The sequence below is a fragment of the Rhinoderma darwinii genome, chromosome 5 (genome assembly GCF_050947455.1).
Source record: "Rhinoderma darwinii isolate aRhiDar2 chromosome 5, aRhiDar2.hap1, whole genome shotgun sequence".
Taxonomy (NCBI): Eukaryota; Metazoa; Chordata; class Amphibia; order Anura; family Rhinodermatidae; genus Rhinoderma; species Rhinoderma darwinii.
Genome location: NC_134691.1, coordinates 26429884 through 26434613, shown reverse-complemented (window position 1 = coordinate 26434613; position 4730 = coordinate 26429884).

Here is a 4730-nt window from a genome sequence, read left to right as displayed (position 1 = left end):
CATAGTTTGTACGGTTGAAAAAAGACACATGTCCATCAAGTTCAACCAAGGAATGGGAAAGGGGAAGTGGGATGGGAAAGGGGAAGTAAAAAATTTCTACACATAGCAGTTAATATTTTTTTGTTCTAGGAAATTATCTAACCCTTTTTTAAAGCCATCTCCTGTCCCTGCTGTGACGGCTCCTGCGGTAGACTATTCCATAGATTCACAGTTCTCACTGTAAAGAAGACTTGTCGCCTCTGCAGGTTGAACCTTTTTTTTCTCCAGACGGAGGGAGTGCCCCCTTGTTTTTTGAAGGGGTTTTACATGGAACAGGATTTCACCATATTTTTTGTATGTGCCATTAATATATTTATATAAGTTAATCATGTCCCCCCTTAGTCGTCTTTTCTCAAGGCTAAATAGGTTTAGTTCTTTTAATTTTTCCTCATAACTTAGATTCTCCATGCCCCCTATTAGCTTCGTTGCTCTTCTTTGTATTTTTTCCAACTCCAGGGCATCCTTTCTATGAACTGGAGCCCAGAACTGAACTGCATATTCTAGATGAGGCCTCACTAATGCTTTGTAAAGTGGTAATATTACATCCCTGTCCCGCGAGTCCATGCCTCTTTTAATACACGACAATATTTTGCTGGCCTTTGAAGCAGCTGATTGACACTGCATGCTGAAATTTAGTTTATGATTTACAAGTACACCCAGATCCTTCTCAACAAGTGACTCCCCCAGTGTAGCTCCTCCTAGGACATATGATGCATGCAGGTTTTTCGTACCCAGATGCATAACTTTACATTTATCTACATTAAACTTCATTTGCCAAGTGGACGCCCAAACACTTAGTTTGTTTAAATCTGCCTGCAATTCATGAACATCTTCCATAGACTGAACTATATTACATAGCTTGGTGTCATCTGCAAAAATAGAAATCGTGCTATTAATCCCATCCTCTATATCATTAATAAATAAGTTGAATAATAGTGGTCCCAGCACTGAACCCTGGGGTACACCACTTATAACTGGGGACCATTCAGAGTAGGAATCATTGACCACAACTCTCTGGATACGGTCCTTGAGCCAATTCTCAATCCAATTACAAACTATATTTTCTAAACCTATAGTCCTTAATTTACCCATTAGATGTCTATGAGGGACAGTGTCAAATGCCTTTGCAAAGTCCAAAAACACTATATCCACAGCGGCCCCTCTGTCTAGGCTTCTGCTCACCTCTTCATAAAAACAGATTAGGTTAGTTTGACAACTTCTGTCCTTAGTAAAACCGTGCTGGCTGCCACTTATAATACTATTTATTGTCACATAATTCTGTATATAGTCCCTCAATAGCCCCTCAAACATTTTCCCCACAATTGATGTTAAGCTTACTGGTCTATAATTACCCGGCGAAGACCTAGAGCCCTTTTTGAAAATAGGCACCACATTTGCCCTGCGCCAGTCCCTTGGCACTATACCAGTCATGTGAGACTCTCTAAATATTATGAAGAGGGGGACAGAAATAACTGAACTAAGCTCTTTAAGAACTCTAGGGTGTAACCCATCTGGTCCCGGGGCCTTGTGTACATTTATTTTATTTAATTTAGCTTGGACCATATCTACATTCATCCAATTCAGTATACCAACTGATATATTAACAGCACTGGCACCGGCTACATCAGCTGCTGTTTCTTCTGTTGTATATACAGAGCGGAATAACCCATTTAGTAACTCTGCCTTCTTTTGATCCCCTGTGACCAACTCCCCATTACCACTATCTAAGGGTCCTACATGTTCAGACCTGGGCTTTTTTGCATTTATATGCTTGAAGAATTTTTTAGGATTTGTTTTACTATCCTTGGCCACCTGCCTTTCATTTTGTATTTTTGCTGATTTTATTACATTTTTACAGATTTTATTAAGCTCTTTATATTTTACAAAGGCTACAGCTGTACCCTCAGATTTGTATTTTTTAAATGCCCTTTTTTTGTCATGTATTGCCCCTTTCACAGAAGGTGTAAGCCATGTGGGGTTTAATTTGAGTCGTTTATACTTATTACCTGTAGGAATAAATTTTGCACTATAATAACTCAAAGTAGATTTGAAAATCTCCCATTTATCATTTGTCCCATTATTTGACATTAGTTCTTCCCAGTCTATATCCTGAATTGCAGCCCTCATCCTGGGGAAATTGGCTTTCTTAAAATTAAATGTTTTTGCCCTCCCAGCCTGCGTTTGTTTTTTACAGTATAGGTAAAATGTAACTATATTATGATCACTGTTACCGAGGTTTTCACGAACATTGACATTCCCAACAAGATCTGCATTATTAGAAATGACCAGATCCAACAGAGCTTCACCTCTAGTCGGGTCTTCCACAAACTGGCCCATAAAATTTTCCTGCAACAGGTTGAGGAAATGTCTCCCCTTTGCAGTTGAAGCCGAACCATGACACCAATTAATATCCCGGAAATTAAAATCTCCCATTATCACTACAGTACCCGCCTGTGCAGCCCGCTCCATCTGTTTATATAGCTGAACTTCCATCTCCTCAGTTATATTGGGGGGTCTATAGATTACACCAAAAGTAATTTTTTCAGTGTTTACCTCCCTTTCTAGTTCCACCCACAAGGTTTCAACCTCCTCACAGTCTTCACCCACTATTGTCTCTTTCACACTCGCCTTCATATCATTTCTCACATACAGACATACACCACCACCTTTCCTATTTGCCCTGTCTTTCCGAAACAGTGTAAAACCCTGTAGATTTACAGCCCAGTCATGTGAAGAGTCCAGCCATGTTTCAGCAACACCAACTATATCTATATTTTCTTCCAGTATCAAGGCCTCCAGCTCCCCCATTTTGCTTGCTAGACTTCTGGCATTTGTGAACATACACTTTAACTTGCCTTTAAATGTTTCACTTTCACTATCAGAAATGTGATTATTTGACATTTGGGCCTTTTTATTTTCACTGCTGTTTTGTAACGAAAGGATCTCCTTATCTTGTTGTCTAGTCCTCTCCCCACCGTCTGTTTCTCCCCCCACCAATATAGTCTGACCCCTCTCTAACCTAACTACCCCTTTATTTCCTACATTGGCCTCCCTCCTCAGCCCTAGTTTAAACACTCCGCCACCCCAGCTAGAATTCTCTCCCCCAGCACAGCGGACCCCCTTCCATTTAGGTGCAAATCATCTGCAGAATACAGTTTGTACCTCAATATCATTAAAGGTGCTGTCCAGGCACGGACAACTGATGACCCATCCACAGGATAGGTCAGTATATGATCGGTGGGGGTCCGACACCTGGACACCGCACCGATCAGCTGCTCCGGCTGCCATTGGTTGCCAGATGCTATGCAGGGTATGCAGTATTCGGGGCCGGAAGCAGATGGCTCTGTACATTGTATAGCAGCCGTGCTGCAGAACAGTAACTCTGCTCCTATTCACTTGAATACTGCAGTACTACAGCTTGGCCACTATTCCGTGACCGGAGCCATCTTTTTCTGGCATGGACATCTGGTGTGCAGAGGCAGCCGGAGCAGCTGATTGGTGCGGGGTCCGGGTGTCGGACACCCACCGATCATATAGTGATGCCTGTACAACCCGTGTTGTCCAGACAAGAAGCCTGGACAACCCCTTTAACTAAGATCATTTTAAAAGGAAAAGGTTCTGGATGATGTTGTCATGTCCTTGAAAATATGTACAGGCTGTAACATGGACACTGATGATGGTGCGGAAACGTCGTATCCAAGTGCCGTCAATCTCAGCTCCGGAAGATGAGATGCCATTGATTCTTCTACCAGAGATGAGATGGACTTGATTCTTCTACCAGAGATGAGATGGACTTGCTCTGAGGACCTAAAGTGCTGGACTATAAATTGTCCTATTAATTTGATATAGGACTATATTTTTCACATTCTGGATTATCAGGATTTTAGGGAAAAGTTGGACTAACATACTTTAGACTTTTCGCTATTTCTATAGCACCAAACATATTCTACAGAGAGGGTCCAATAGGGCTCATATTCTACAATACTTATAAAGGGTCAATTGTTTAAAAAAGGACAAGTTTTTGGATCATGGGAGGACCTGGTGCAAAGTCAAGCAAACATTGGGAGAACATTCCATGCAGACGTTGGTATATTCAGATAAGAAGAAGTACTTGCACCTTTATATAATCATTTGTTTTTCGGGGCTTGGTTGACCACGGACCATGGAGGGTTTGGAGTCCGGCTGTGAATGTTACCTCTACATCCCCTATAGCTACATCACAGGGTCCAAGGAGAAGTAGATTCCTCATTGTAGGTTGACTTGTGGAAACGTTCAACTATTTCCAATTTGTATGAATAAAGTCCAGAAATACACATGTAGCAGAGCTGAGTGAACCTTTGAACGCACGTCTCAATTAGATATCACAATGTATTATATGCAGTTGTAGACCTACAACTTTATTATCTTTCTTAAAGAGGCTCTGTCACCAGTTTCATACTTCCCTTTCTCCTACCTAATCTAATAGGCGCTGTGCTGTAGATAACTACTGTGTTGATTTAAAAAAAAAAAAAAAACGTTTATTAGTGACAAAGTTCTGATCATTTTAACATTTCTGCAAATTTTTTTGTAGAAGCCCAACAGGGTATTTTTGATTTTAACGAAGTTGGCGTTGTAAAGAAAAGTGTTTGACGCTGACCAATCAGCATCATACTTCTCTTCATTCGTGTCCAGCTTGAGTGACAGCACAGCGT